At 44.0% G+C, this 16393-nt stretch overlaps 1 pseudogene; it reads left to right on the forward strand.

The window, feature by feature from the left end:
* The window catches only part of LOC112615186, a 34701-nt pseudogene extending 18905 nt beyond the window's left edge, over positions 1-15796 (forward strand).
* The last annotated feature ends 597 nt before the right edge of the window (positions 15797-16393 follow it).

Below are 16393 nucleotides of genomic sequence, written 5' to 3' on the forward strand. Positions count from 1 at the left end.
TCTGTATTTCCTGAAGTTGATTGTTGGCCTGCCTTACTAGGTTGTGGAAGTTCTCCTGGATGATATCCTGCAGAGTGTTTTCCAACTTGGTTCCATTTTCCTCATCACTTTCAGGCACACCAATCCGACGTAGATTTGGTCTTTTCACATAATCCCATATTTCTTGGAGGCTTTGTTCATTTCTTTTTGCTCTTTTTTCTCTAAACTTCTCTTCTCGCTTCATTTCATTCATTTGATCTTCAATCACTGATAATCTTTCTTCCAGTTGATCCAGTCGGTTACTGAAGCTTGTGCGTTTGTCACGTAGGTCTTGTGTCATGGTTTTCATCTCTATCAGTTCTTTTAAGGTCTTCTCTGCATTGATTATTCTAGTTATCCATTCATCCATTCTTTTTTCAAGGTTTTTAGTTTCTTTGCGCTGGTTATGTAGTTCCTCTTTTAGCTCTGAGAAGTTTGATCGACTGAAGCCTTCTTCTCTCAACTCATCAAAGTCATTCTCCGTCCAGCTTTGTTCCGTTGCTGGCAAGGAGCTCCTTTCCTTTGGAGGTGGAGATGTGCTCTGATTTTTTGAATTTCCAGCTTTTCTGTGCTGCTTTTTCCCCATCTTTGTGGTTTTATCTGCCTTTGGTCTTCGATGATGGTGACGTACTGATGGGGTTTGGTTGTGGATGTCCTTTCTGTTTGTTAGTTTTCCTTCTAACAGTCAGGACCCTCAGCTGCAGGTCTGTTGGAGTTTGCTTGAGGTCCACTCCAGACCCTGTTTGCCTGGGTATCAGTAGCAGAGGCTCAGTTGAAAATACAGAAATCACCCATCTTCTGTGTCGCTCACGCTGGGAGCTGGAGGCTGGAGCTGTTCCTATTCAGCCATCTTGGGCGCCACTCCCATTTTCATTTAAGGTTAATGTTGTTATGTGTGAATTTGATTTTGTCATTAGGATGCTAACTTGCTATTTTCCCCATTAATTGATGCAGTTTCTTCACAGTGTCAGTGGCCTTTAGAATTTCATGTTTTTGCAGTGACTGGTACTGGTTGTTCTTCTCCATGTTTAGTGCTTCCTTCAGGAGCTCTTGTAAGGTAGACCTGGTGGTGACAAAGTCTCTCAGCATTTGCTTGTCTATAAAAGATTTTATTTCTCCTTCGTTTTTGAAACTTGATTTGGCTGGATATGAACTTCTGGGTTGAATATTCTTTTCTTTAAGAAAGTTGAAATTTGGCCTTCACTCTCTTCTGGCTCATAGGGTTTCTGCAGAGAGATCTCCTGTTGGTCTGATGGGCTTCCCTTTGTGGGTAACCTGGCCTTTCTCTCTGGCTGCCCTTAACATTTTTTTCTTCATTTCAACCTTGGTGAATTTGACAATTATGTGTCTTGGGGTTACTCTTCTCGAGGAGTATCTTTGTGGTTTTATCTGTGTTTCCTAAATTTGAATGTCATCCTGTCTTGCTAGGTTGGAGAACTTCTCTTGAATAATATCCTGATGACTGTTTTGCAACTTGGATCTATTCTTCCCATCACCTTCAGGTTCACCAGTTAAATGTAGATTTGGTCTTTTCACATAGTCCCATATTTCTTGGAGGCTTTTTTTGTTCCTTTTCATTGTTTTTTCTCTAATCTTGTCTTATCACTTCATTTCATTAATTTGCTCTTCAGTCTCTACTATCCTTTCTTCCACTTGATCGATTTGACTATTGATACCTGTGTATGCTTCATGAAGATCTCGTACTGTGTTTTTCAGCTCCATCGGGTCATTTATATTCTTCTCTGAACTGGTTTTTCTAGTTAGCAATTTGTCTAATTATTTTTTTCAATGTTCTTATCTTCCTTGCATTGCATTAAATCATGGTCATTTCATTCAGAGGAGTTTGTTATTACCCACCTTCTGAAGCCTTCTTCTATGAGTTCATGAAACTCATTCTCTATTCAGTTTTGTTGCCTTGCTGCTGAGGAGTTGTGACTTTGGAGGAGAAATGGAGTTCTGGTTTTGGGAATTTTCAGTCATTTTGCACTGGTTTTTCTTCATCTTCATGGGTTTATCTACCCTTGATCTTGGATGTTGGTGACCTTCAGATTGGGACTCTGAGTGGATGTGCTATTCCTTTCTGTTTGTTAGTTTTCCTTCTAATAGGCCCCTCTGCTGCAGGTCTGTTGGAGTTTGCTGGAGGTCCAGTCTAGACTCTGTTTGCCTGGGTAACACCAGCGGAAACTGCAGAACAACAAAGATCCTTGCCTGTTGTTTCCTCTAGAACCTTTGTCTCAGAGGGCCACATGCCAGATGCCAGCCAGAACTCTCTTGTATGGCAAGTTCTCTCAGTCCCTACTGAGAGACTTGTCTCCAGTGGGGAAACAGAGGGGTCAGGGTCCCACTTGAGGAGGCAGTCTGACCCTTAGCAGAGCTTGAACGCTGTGCTGGGAGATCTGCTGCTCTCTTCAGAGCCATCAGTCAGCGACATTTCAGCCTGCTGAAGCTGCATCCACAACCACCCCTTCCACCAGGTGCTCTGTCCCAAAGAGATGGAGGTTTTATCTATAAGTCCCTGACTGGGGCTGCTGCCTTTTTTTCAGAGATGCCCTGCCCAGAGAGGAGGAATCTAGAGAGGCAGTCTGGCCACAGCTGCCTTGCTGAGCTGTGGTGGGCTCCACCTATTTCAAAATTCCTGGTGGCTTTGTTTACATTGTGAGGGTAAAACCGCCTACTCAAGCCTCAGCAATGGCAGACACCCCTCCCCCACCAAGCTCGAGTGTCCCAGGTCAAACTTAGACTGCTGTGCTGGCAGCAAGTATTTCAAGCCAGTTGATCTTAGCTTGCTGGGCTCCATGGGGGTGGGACCTGCCAAACCAGACCACTTGGCTTTCTGGCTTCAGCCCCCTTTCTGGAGGAGTGAACAGTTATGTCTCACTGGCATTTCAGGCGCCATTGGGGTATGAAAAAAAACATACAAGCAAACAACAACAACATAAAAACTCTTGCCAGTAGCTCAATGTCTGCCCAAATGGCCACCCAGTTTTGTGCTTGAACCCAGGGCCCTGGTGGCATAGGCTCTGGAGGGAATCTCCTGGTCTGTGGGTTGTGAAGATCATGGGAAAAGTGCAGTATCTGGGCTGGAGTGCACTGTTCCTCAGGCACAGTCCCTCATGGCTTCTGTTGGATTGGGGGAGAGAATTTCCCTACCTCTCCCGCTTCCTGGGTAAGATGATGCCACATGCTGCTTCAGTTTGCCCTCTGTGGGCTTCACTCACTGTCCAACCAGTCCCAATGAAATAAAATGGGTACCTCAGTTGAAAATGCAGAAATCACCCACCTTCTGCATCGTTCTCACTGGGAGCTGCAGACCAGAGCTGTTCCTATTCAGCCATCTTGCCAGCAATCCTCGAGGAGTATATTAGTGATATTCTCTATTTCCTGAATTCAAATTTTGGCCTCTATTGCTAGGTTGGGGAAGTTCTTCTGGATAATATCCTGAAAAGTGTTTTCCAACTTGGTTCCATTTTCAGCATCACTTTCAGGTACACCAATCAAATGTAGGTTTAGTCTTTTCACATAGTTCCATATTTCTTGGAGATTTTGTTTGTTCCTTTTCATTCTTTTTTCTCTAATCTTGTCTTCATGCCTCATTTCAGTAAGTTGATGTTCAATCTCTGATACATTTTCTTCTGCCTGATCAATTTGGCTATTGATACTTGTGTATACTTCACAAAGTTCTTGTGCTGTGTTTTTTAGCTCCATCAGGTCATTTATGTTCCTCTCTAAACTGTTTGTTTTAGTTACTAGTTCCTGTAACCTTTATCAAGCTTCTTAGCTTCCTTGCGTTGGGTTAGAACATGTTTCTTTAGCTCAAAGGAGTTTGTTATTACCCACCTTCTGAAGCCTACTCCTGTCAATTCATCAATCTCATTCTTTGTCAAGTATTTTGCCCTTGGTGGAGAGGAGTTGCTATCATTTGGAGGAGAAGAGGCATGGTTTTCAGAATTTTCAGTGTTTTTGTCCTGGTTTTTCCTCATCTTCGTGGATTTATCTACCTTTGATCTTTGAGGCTAATGAACTTTGGATGGGGTTTTTCTGTGGCACTCCTTTATGTTCCTGTTGATGTTTTTGCTTTCTGTTTGTTAAGTTTTCTTCTAACAGTCAGGCCCCTCTTCTGTAGGTCTGCTGTAGTTTGCTGGAGGTTCACTCCAGACCCTGTCCACCTGGGTATTACCAGTGGAGGCTGTAGAATGGCAAACACTGCTGCCTGCTCCTTCCTCTGGAAGCTTCATCCCAGAGGGGCACCAGCCTGATGCCAGCCAGAGCTTGCCTATATGAGGTGTCTCTTGACCCCTGTCTGGAGGTGTCTGTAGTCAGGAGGCATAAGAGTAAGGAACCCACTTGAGGAGGTAGTCTGTCCCTTAGCAGAGCCTGTGCACTGTCCTGGAAGACTCCTTCTTGTCAGAATCAGCTGCTCTCTTCAGATCCAGCAGGCAGGAATGAATAAATCCACTGAACTGCACCCATAGTCACCCCTTTACCCAGGTGCTCTGTCCCAGGGAGATGAGAGTTTATCTGTAAGCTCCTGACTGGGGCTGTTACCTTTCCTTCAGAGATGCCTTCCCCATCAGGAGGAATCTAGAGATGCAGACTGGCCACAGTCACTTTGCTGCACTCTGATGAATTTGCCCATTCCACACCTCCCAGCCTCCTTAGTACTGTCAGGGGAAAACCACCTACTCAATCCTCAGTAATGGCAGATGCACCTTCCCCCACCAAATTTGATCTTCCCAGGTCGACTTCAGACTGCTATGCTGGCAGTGAAAATTTCAAGCCAGTGTTTCTTAGCTTGCTGGACTCCATGGTAGTGGGACCTGCTGAGTGAGACCACTTGACTCCATGGCTTCAGTCCCCTTTCCAGGGGAGTGAACAGTTCCATCTTGCTGGAGTTCCAGCTGCCACTGGGGTACCAAAAAGTACTCCTGCAGCTATTTTGGCGTCTGCCCAAACAGCTGCCCAGTTTTGTGCTTGAAACCCAGGACCCTGGTGGTGTAGGTACATGAGGGAATCTCCTGATCTGCAGATTGCAAAAACTATTGGAAAAGCACATTAACCCAGCTGGGTAGCACAGTTCCTCATGGCTTTCCTTGCCTGGGGGGAGGGTGGTCTCCCAGCTTCTTGCACTTTTGGGGTGAAGCTACAGCCTACCCTGCTTCTGCTCACCCACTGTGGGTTGGAACCGTTGCCTAACCAGTCCCAGTGAGATGAACTTGGTACCTCAGCTGGAAATGCAGAAATCACCCACCTTCTGTGTTGGTCTTACTGGGAACTGCAGAGCAGAACTGTTCCTATTTGGTCATCTCGGCCCCTCATCTCTACTTTCTTTTTGCCTGTAGGATTTCTGATAAGAATTCTGCTGTAATTCTCATGTTCTATAGGTAATGTCATTTCTTGTCTGTCTGCCTTCATAATTTTCCTTTGTTTGAATTTCACTAGTTTGAATTTGAAATGTTTTGGTGGATTTTTTGCTTGTTTGCTTGACATTTGCCCTGCTTATTCTCTGTGCTTCTTGAATCTGTGATTTTGTGTCTGACAGTTTTTATTTTGTCATTATTTTTTCAAATGTTTTTTCTGTCATGTTTTCTTTTTTTTGGGGGGGGATTACAATTACACATATTACACCCATTCAATATTATCCAACGGCTTTTGGGTGTAGTGTTCTGTCTCTTACAGTCTAGTTTTTCCATGTCTGTGTCAGTTTTCGTCATTTCTGTTTCCCTGTTCTCAAGTTACCTGATTATTTCCGTTAACTGTTTCAAGTCTCCCGGTATCCAGCAAAGTCTTCTTTATTTTTGTTACTGTATTTTTGCCTTCTTGCATTTTCAGTTGATTCTTTATTATATTTTTGATCTCCCTGTTAGAATTACCTATCTGATTTTGCATGTCCTCTATCCTTTCCATTACAGTCTTTAGTATATTAATTATGACTATTTTATTTTATGTATAATAAATTTTATTCAGCAAATTTACTAAATCTCTTATTAATGATAGTAATATATATGTAGATTTATTAGATTTTTCCTGCTTAATTTTTCTGTCTTTATTGAAGTATACTTGAGTATGTGAAGTATACATCACATACTTATTTTTTGTGCTATGAATACTTAAGATCAACTCTTTTAGCAAATTCCAAATCTATAATAAAGTATTTTATAGTTATTATATAGTATTGTAGTCACCATGTTGTACATTAAATCCCTAGAACTTATTTATCCCACATGACTAAACTTTGGTACCCTTTTACTTACAGCTCTTTACTTTTTTTTTTTTTTTTTTTTACATTGCATTTCCTGGCAAACAATGTTCTAATCTCTACTTATATGAGTTCAGCTTGTTTGTTTATTTATATATTTTTTAAATTTCAGAGATGGGGAGTGCAGTGGCATGATCATAACTCACTGCACCCTTTAACTCCTGACTCCAGCAATCCTCCTGCCTCACCCTCCCAAGTAGCTCAGACTGCAGGTGTGTGCCACCATGCCCAGCTATTTTTTTTTTTTAATGGAGACTAGGTCTTGCTATGTTGTCTAGGCTGATGTCCTACTTTTATCCTCAAGCAATCCTTCTATCTCAGCCTCCCCATGCTCTGGGATTACAGGTATGAGTCACCACACCTAGCCAACTCAAGTTTTTAAAAATCCACATATAAGGGAGATCATGCAATATTTGTCTTTCAGTGTCTGGCTTATTTCACTTCACCTAATATCCTCCTAGTTTATCTACATTGTCACAAATGACAGAATTTTCTTCTTTTTAAGGCTAGATAATATTCTGTGTGTTTGTGTGTTTGTGTGTGTGTATACTTTAGAAATCCATTTATTTGACAAAACTTAGGTTGTCTCTATATTTTGGCTATTGTGAATAATGTTGCAATGGACCTGGGGGGTGCTGATATCACTTCAAGATACTGATTTTATTTCCCTTGTATATATATCCAGAAATGGAATTGATGGATAGTATGGTAGTTCTCTTTTTAAGTTTTTGAGGAATCTCTATATTGTTTTCCATAACGACAGTACCAATTTATACTCCTGTAAACAGTATACTAGGGTTCCTTTTTCCCCACATCTTCACCAACACTTTTATTTATTTATTTATTTATTTATTTATTTATTTATTTATTTTCTGAGGTGAAGTTTCACTCTGTCACCCAGGCTGGAGTGCAGTGGTGTTAACTCAGCTCACTGCAACCTCTGCCTCCTGGGTTCTAGTGATTCTCCTGCCTCAGCCTCCAAGTAGCTGGGATTACAGGCTTGTACCACCACGTCTAGCTAATTTTTGTATTTTTAGTTGAGATGAGGTTTCACCGTGTTGGCCAGGCTGGTAGGAACAGGCCATTTTCACTTCTTTTGTGATTCTTCAGTTACTCCAGGCCATCTGGATATATACATGCAGGTCACAGGAGATATGATGGCTTAGCTTGGGCTCAGAGGCCTGACATTCCTGTCTTCTTATATTAATGAGAAAAATAAAATGAAATAGTGGTAAAGTGTTGGGGCGGCAAACATTTTTGGGGGTGGTATGGAGAGATAATGGGCCATGTTTCTCAGGGCTGCTTTGAGCAGGATTAGGGGTTGCATGGGAACCTAGAGTGGGAGAGATTAAGCTGAAGGAAGATTTCGTGGTAAGGGATGACATTGTGGCGTTGTTAGAAGAAACATTTGTCATATAGAATTGTTGGTGATGGCCTGGATACGGTTTTGTATGAATTGGAAAACTAAACGGAATAGGAGAAGGAGAAAAACAGGTATTAAAGGACTAAGAATTGGGAGGACCCAGGACATCCAATTAGAGAGTGCCTAAGGAGGTTCAGCATAGCCCTGCCAGCAAAGATTATTTATTTACTTTAAGAGTTGAGAGTGGCAGTTTGGGGATAGCACCAGGAGATATCAGCTGTGATGGCTTGGAGAAACAGTGTAAACCAGCAGTGTAAACAAGAGCAGGGCATTTATGAGTAGCTGAGAATGGTGAATAGGAGTATGACTAGACAGAAGATAGTAGGGATGACAAGTTTTTGGGGCACAGTCCAAGTTGGTCTGGTGTCTGGAATGAGACTGGGGCCTAATAAAAAGGAGCGTCCATACAGGAGCTCAAATGGGCTGTACCCTGTAGCATTCCAAGGACAGGCCTGAATTCTGAGAAGGGAAAGTGGTAAAAGTATTGTCCAGTCCTTTTTAAGTTGGTAACTGAGCTTGGTGAGGTGTGTTTTAAAAAGTCCATTAGTTCACTGGATACCAAGAGCCTGAGAAACTGCTTGGGTGATTTGACTAAAAAAGGCTGGTCTGTTATCAGACTGTATACAGGTGGGAAGGCCAAACCAAGGAATTATGTCTAACAGAAGGGAAGAAATAACTGCAGTGGCCTTCTCAGACCCTGTGGGAAAGGCCTCTACACATCCAGTGAAAGTGTAGAGGTATTTTAGTTTCCTGACTCAGGCATGTGAGAAAGTCAATTTGCCAGTCCTGAGAGGGGGCAAATAGCCAAGCTTGATGTGTAGGGAAGGGAGGGGGCCTAAGAAATTCCTGAGGAGTAGTAGAATGGCAGATGGAACACTGAGAAGTTATTTCCTTGAGGATGGATTTCCATGATGGAAAGGAAGTGAGAGGTTCTAAGAGGCAGGCTAGTGGCTTGTAACCTGCATGGAAGAGGTTATGAAATGAAAACAGAATAGAATGGGCCTGTGAGGCTTGAAGTAAATATTTTCCTTGGTCCAAGAACCATTTGTCTTGTGTGGGAAGAGATTGAAAGGTGGAAGTCTCAGTGGGGGAGTGGGTGGGCGTGGCCAGATGAGGAGGAGAAAAACTGCCGTGAGGGATAGAAGTTGGAATTCTAGCTGCTTTTTTTTTTTTTTTTTTTTTTGAGACAGAGTCTCGCTCTGTCGCCCGGGCTGGAGTGCAGTGGCCGGATCTCAGCTCACTGCAAGCTCCACCTCCCAGGTTTCTGCCATTCTCCTGCCTCAGCCTCCCGAGTAGCTGGGACTACAGGCGCCTGCCACCTCGCCCAGCTAGTTTTTTGTGTTATTTTTGGTAGAGACGGGGTTTCACCGTGTTAGTCAGGATGGTCTCGATCTCCTGACCTTGTGATCCGCCCGTCTCGGCCTCCCAAAGTGCTGGGATTACAGGCTTGAGCCACTGCGCCCGGCTCTAGCTGCTTTTTTAGCTACCTTATCAGCATAAGCATTCTCCTGAGTGATGGGATCTGATGCCTTTTGATGGCCTTTGCAGTGAATGACTCCAGCTTCCTTTGGAAGTAAAGGGGCTTTGAGAAGCATTTTTATTAAAGAGGCATTAATGATGGAGGACCCTTGTGTAGTGAGGACACCTCTTTCAGCCCATATAACAGCATGGTGGTGCAGGATATGGAAGGCATATTTAGAGTCAGTATAAATACTGACGTGTAGTCCCTTTGCAAGAGTGAGTGCTTGAGTTAAGGCAATGAGTTTGACTTGTTGAGAGGTAGTGGAGGGGGGCAGAGTGGTAGCCTCAATGATAGGTGTGGAAGATACTGTAGCCTAGCCTGCCTTTGCTGGTGAGTGGCAATTAGGCCTGGTGGAATTGTCATCAATAAACCAAGTGTGTTCAGGGTGAGGAAAGGGAAAGAAGGAAATATGGGGAAATTGAGTGAATGTCAGGTGGATCAGAGAGATACAGTCATGGGGGTCAGGTGTGGTATCAGGAATAATGTGAGAGGCCAAATTGAAGTCTGGGCCAGGAACAATGGTAATTGTGGGAGACTCAATAAAGAGTGAGTATAGCTGAAGGAGCCAGGGAGCAGAAAGTATATGCATAAGGTGGGAGGAAGAAAATAGATTTTGGAAGTTATGAGAACTATACAGAGTGACTTGAACATAGTTTGTGATTTTGAGGGCCTCTAAAGTATTAAGGCAGTGGCAGCTGCTGCATGCAGACATGAGGGCTAGGCTAACACAGTAAGGTCAAGTTGTTTGGACAGAAGGGCTATACAGGGCATGGTCCCAGCTCTTGTGTAAGAATTCTGACTGCATTAACCATGCCTAGGAAGGAAAGGAGTTGTTTTGTAGAAGGGATTGGGGTTTGGGAGATTAGTTGGACATGATCAGCAGGGAGAGCATGTGTGTTTTTATGAAGAATTATGTTGAGATAGGTAAAGGATGAGGAAGAAATTTGGGCTGGACTGAAGTAATGGGAGCTGTCTGTGAAACCTTGAGGCAGTACAGCTCAGGTAATTTGCTGAGCCTGATGAGTGTCAGGGTCAGTCTAACTGAAAGCGAAGAGAGGCTGGGATGAATGGTACAAAGGAATAGCAAAGAAAGCATGTTTGAGATCCAGAACAGAATAACAGATTGTGGAGGGAGGTATTGAGGATAGGAGAGTATATGGGTTTGGCATTATGGGGTGGATAGGCAAAACAATTTGGTTGATAAAACACAGATCCTGAACTAACTTGTAAGACTTGTCTGGTTTTAGGACAGGTAAAATGAGGGAATTGTAAGGAGAGTTTATAGGCTTTAAAAGGCCATGCTGTAACAGGAGAGTGATAACAGGCTTTAATCCTTTTAAAGCATGCTTTGGGTGGGTTACTGGCATTGAGTGGGGTAAGGGTGATTAGGTTTTAAAGGGACAGTAATGGGCATGTGATTGGTTGCCAGGGAGGGAGTAGAGGTGTACCATATTTGTGGGTTAAGGTGGAGAGATACAAGGGGAGGATGCGAAGGAGGCTCTGAACTGGGAAAAAGGGCAGCAATGAGGTGTGGCTGTAGCCTAGGAATAGTCAGGGAAGCAGATAATTTAGTTAAAATGTTTTGGCCTAATAAGGAAACTGGGCAGGTGGGGATAACTAAAAAGGAGTGCATAAAAGAATATGGTCCAAGTTGGCACCAGAATTGGGGAGTTTTAAGAGGTTTAGAAACCTGGCCGTCAATATCCACAACAGTTATGGAGGAAAGGGAAACAGGCCCTTGAAAAGAAGATAATGTGGAGTGGGTAGGCTCCGTATTGATTAAGAAGGGGACGGACTTACCCTCCACTGTGAGAGTTACCCGAAGCTTGGCGTCTGCAATGGTCTAAGTGGCTTCTGAGGTGATCGGGAAGCATCAGTCCTCAGCTGCTAAACCGAGAAGATCTGGGAAGGAGTCAGTCAGAGAGCCTTGGGCCAGAGTTCCATGGGCTCCGGGAGTGGCTGCCAGGTGAGTTGAACAGTCCAATTTTCAGTGGGATCCCACACAGATGGGACATGGCTTAGGAGGAATCCCAGGCTGTGGGCATTCTTTGGCCCAGTGGCCAGATTTCCAGCATTTGTAGCAAGCTCCTGGGGGAGGAGGTCCTGGAGGAACCCCTGGCAGCTGCGGTTCAGGCGTTTGGAGTTGTTGTGTGCTGGAGATGTGGCTGGGGTTTGTCTCACAGTGGAGGCAAGGAATTGCAACTCAGAAAAACATTGCTACTTGGCTGCCTCTATTATTGTACACCTTGAAGGCGAGGTTAATTAAGTCCTGTTGTGGGGTTTGAGGGCTGGAATTTAATTTTTGGAGCTTTATTCTAATGTCAGGAGCTGACTGGGTGATAAAGTGCATATTTAAATGAGATGGCCTTCTGACCCTTCAGGGTCTAGGGCTGTAAAGAGTCTAAGGGTTGCTGCCAAATGGGCCATGAACTGGGCTGGGTTTTTCATATTTGATGAAAAAGAGCCTAAATGCTAACTGATTTGGGAGAGGTCAGATAAAGAAAAAGGAGCATTAACCTTGACTATGCCTTTAACTCCAGCTACCTTTTAAAGAGGAAATTTCTGGGCAAGTGGGAGACGGCTAGTCACGGAATGAAACTGTAAGCTGGACCAGGTGTGAGGAGGGGAGGTGATAAAACGATTATAGGGTAGGGGAGCTGAGGCTGAGGCTGAGGAAGAATTGGGACCTAGCTCAGCCTGGCGAGGAGCAGCCTGGGGAGGAGGGGAGAGGTCAGATGGGTCCATAAAAAAGGAAGATTGGAAAGATTCAGCGATGCTTGGGGTTGGGACTGAGGGGACAGACGGGAGGGAAAGAAGGAAGATTTGGGATGAGTTACATTGGGAACAGAGACTAGGCAGGGACCGATGTGTAAAAGAATGCCTGGACGTCAGGCACCTCAGACCGTTTGCCCATTTTATGACAAGAATTATTTAGGTCTTGTGGGATGGAGAAATCAAAAGTGCCATTTTCTGGCCACGTAGAGCCATTATTGAGTTTGTATTGTAGTTAAGCAGCATTGCAGAAGAAAATAAGACATTTAGGTTTTAGGTCAGGTGTGAGTGGAAGAGGTTTTAAGTTCTTGAGGACACAGGCTAAGGGAGAAGGAGGAATGGAGGGTGGAATGTTGCCTATAATGAAGGAGGCAAGTCCAGAGAAAAGAGAGGGTAGAGACATGGAGAGAAGGGGTGGGGGTGTTTGCCGCCCTGGAAAGTGGAGAGAAAAGAGGGTAGAGACACAGAGAGAAGGGGTGGGGTGTTCTTGTTCCCCAGGAAAGTGGAAAATGGGTAGAGACACAGAGAGAAGGGGTGGTGGGGTGCTTGCCCCCCAGAAAAGCAGTGCTTGCCACTAAGGGTGAAGGACCAAGCTAGGCATTCCCGCGTGGTCAGACACCTCTGAAACGTGGGTGAATAATCAAGCAGACATCCCCACATGATTAAACACGAAGGGAAGACTGTCTTCTTGAGTCCATGACTGGCACTGGAGTTTTGGGTTCATGGATTAAACTCGTCTCCTGTCTCTACCAGAAAAGGAAAGGAACTGAAATTAAGAGAAGGGAGAGATTGAAGTGTGGTGCCAAGATTGAAAAGAGAAAGCGGTTGAGGGATAGTGAGAGAGGTTGGAGAAGAGAGTGAAAACAGGTTGCTTACCCGATTTAAAATTGGTAAGATGTTCCTTGAGCTGGTTGGTCTGAGGACCTGAGGTTGTAGGTGGATCTTTATCATGGAGCAAAGAGCAGGAGGACAGGGGATTGATCTCCCAATGGAGGTCCCCCGACCTGAGTCACGGCACCAAATTTCACTCGCATCCATGTGAAGAGACCATCAAACAGGCTCTGTGTGAGCAACAAGGCTGTTTATTTCACCTGGGTGCAGGCGGGCTGAATCCGAAAAGAGAGTCAGCCAAGGGAGATAGGTAGGGATGGGGCCATTTTATAAGATTTGGGTAGGTAAAGGATAATTACAGTCAAAGGGGGTTGTTCTCTGGTGGGCAGGTGTGGGGGTCACAAGGTGCTCAGTGGGGGAGGTTTTGAGCCAGGATGAGCCAGGAGAAGGAATTTCACAAGGTAATGTCATCAGTTAAGGTAGGAACAAGCCATTTTCACTTCTTCTGTTATTCTTCAATTACTTTAGGCCATCTGGATATATACGTGCAGGTTATGGGGGATATGATGGCTTAGCTTGGGCTCAGAGGCCTGACAATAATCCCTTCTCAGTTGTCCCCCAAAGTCTTAACTTGTTTCAGCCCCAACACAAGAGTTCTCAAGTCCAAATTCCAAAGCCTCATCTCAGACTCAAGTCGAGTTCCTTCCATCTATGAACCTGTAGAACCAAAATCAAGTTATTTACTCCCAAGATATAATGGTGGTACTGGCATTGGGCAAACGTCCCCATTCCAAAAGAGAGAGAGAATTCAGTCAAAAGAAAGGGCTAATAGGCCCCACACAAGTCTTAAACCCAACAGGATATTCATTGAATCTTAAAGCTCCAAAATAATCTCATTTGACTCGACGTCCTGCATCCAGGGCACACTGGTGTGAGGAGTGGACTTCCAAAGCCATGGGTAGCTCTGCTTCTGTGGAATTGCTGAATGCAGCTGACATGGCTGCCCTAATGGGTTGGAGTCCCAGTGCTTATGACTTTCTCAGGCTGAGGGTGCAAGCTGCGCTTACCTCTGTTGTTGTTGGGTCTAGAGGATGTCAGCCCCCTCTCACAGCTCCATTAGGTAGGCAGTGACCTGGTGGGGAGTCTGTGTGGGAACTGCAATGCCACATTTCCCCTCAGCACTGCCCTAGTAGAGACACTCTGTTGCAGCTCCATTTCTGTGGCAAGTTTCTGCCTGGGCATCCATTCTTTCTCATACAACCTTTGAAATTTTAGGTGGAAGTTGCCGAGGCTCCTTTACTCTTGCATTCTTTGTGCCCACAGGCTTAACACCACATGGAAGCTGCTGATTTACAGCTTGTGCCCTCTGAAGCAGTGTCCTGGACCCCTTTGAGTCAAGGCTGGAGCCAGAGCAGCCAGGATATGAAGAGCAGTTTCCTGAGGCTGAGTAGGATAGCAGAACCCAGGACTTGGTCCCCGAAACCATTATTTCCTGGTAGACCTCTGGGCTGTCCCAAAGACTTCTGAAATGCCTCCTAGTCTTTTTTTTTTTTTTAAACTCATTGTCTTGGATATTAGCACTTGGCTCCTTTTTAGTAATGCTAATCTCTCTAGCAAGTGATTGCTCTAAAGCCTGTTTGGATTCTTTCTTTACCGCAGGGCTAATATGCACATTTTCTGAACTTATGCTCTGCTTTCCTTTTAAATATAAGCACTAACTTCAAGTCATTCATTTGCTCCTATATCTGATAACATGTTGTTATAAGCAACCAGGCTACATCTTGAATGCTTTCCTGCTTAGAAATTTCTTGTACCAGGGGCAACAGCTGCAGCGGCACCCCAGCCCCGTAGGATCCCTGGCGCCAGGCCACCCAGCTGTCAGCAGCATGCAGGGTAAATGCAAAGCACTGAAGTTGAATTTTGCAAATCCACCTTTCATATCTACAGCAAAGTTTACTCTGAATCCCAATCCTACAGGAATTCAAAACCCACACGTAGAGAGACCGAGATCACACAGCTTTGAGTTATCAGGAAAACTGAAGGTCTCTGCTGAACAACATTGGGATTTCACTGCAGAGGACTTGAAAAACCTTGGAGAAATTGGATGAGGAGCTTATGGTTCTGTCAACAAAATGGTCCACAAACCAAGTGGACAAATAATGGCAGTTAAAAAATTTGGTCAACAGTGGATGAAAAAGAACAAAAACAACTTCTTATGGATTTGGATGAAGTAATTCGGAGTAGTGATTGCCCTTATATTGTTCAGTTTTATGGTGCACTCTTCAGAGAGGGTGACTGTTTGATCTGTATGGAACTCATGTCTACCTCATTTGATAAGTTTTACAAATATGTATATAGTGTATTAGACGATGTTATTACAGAAGAAATTTTAGGCAGAATTACTTTAGCAACTGTGAAAGCACTAAACCACTTAAAAGAGAACTTGAAAATTATTCACAGGGATATCAAACCTTCCAATATTCTTCTGGACAGAAGTGAAAATATTAGACTCTGTGACCAGCATCAGTGGACGGGTTGTGGACTCTATTGCCAAGACAAAAGATGCTAGCTGTAGGCCATACATGGCACCTGAAAGAATAGACCCAAGTGCATCGCAACAAGCATATGATGTCTGCTGTGATGTCTGGAGTTTGGAGATCACATTGTATGAGTTGGCCACGGGCCGATTTCCTTATCCAAAGTGGAATAGTGTATTTGATCAACTAACACAAGTCATGAAAGGAGATCCTCCGCAGCTGAGTAATTCTGAGGAAAGGGAATTCTCCCCAGTTTTATCAAGTTTGTCAACTTGTGCCTTACGAAGGATGAATCCAAAAGGTCAAAGTATAAAGAGCTTCTGAAACATCTTTTTATTTTGATGTATGAAGAACGTACTGTTGAGGTCGCATGCTATGTTTGTTAAATCCTGGATCAAATGTCAGCTACTCCCAGCTTTCCCTTGTATGTTGATTGATATCGCTGCTACATTAGACTCTAGAAAAAAGGGCTGAGAGGAAGCAAAAGGTAAAGAATTTTCATCCCATATCACAGTGTTTTTATTGCTCGCCCAGACACCATGTGCAATAACATTGGTGTTCATTTCCATCATGTCTGTATATTCCTGTCACCTAGAACGTGCAGCCTTGTAATACCTGACTGATCACACAGTGTTAGTGCTGGTCAGAGAGACCTCATCCTGCTCTTTTGTGATGAACATATTCATGAAATGTAGAAGTCAGTACCGTCAAGTTGTTGACTGTGATTAGATCACATCTTAAATTCATTTCTAGACTCCAAACCTGGAGATGCAGCTACTGGAATGGTGTTTTATCAGACTTCGAAATCCTGGAAAGACACAGTGATGGATGTACTATATCTGAACATAGAGACTCATGCTTGAGTGAGAAGAACTTGCACAGCCAATGAGACACATTGCATTCTGGAGCTGGGAGACAAAGGAGGAATTTACTTTCTTCACCAAGTGCAATAGCTTTACTTATGTGATATTTCGTTGCTTTACAGTTACAGTTGATGTTTGGGGATCAATGTGCTCAGCCAAATTTCCTGTTTG

This window comes from Theropithecus gelada, chromosome X, assembly GCF_003255815.1.
Source record: "Theropithecus gelada isolate Dixy chromosome X, Tgel_1.0, whole genome shotgun sequence".
In the NCBI taxonomy this organism is placed as follows: Eukaryota; Metazoa; Chordata; class Mammalia; order Primates; family Cercopithecidae; genus Theropithecus; species Theropithecus gelada.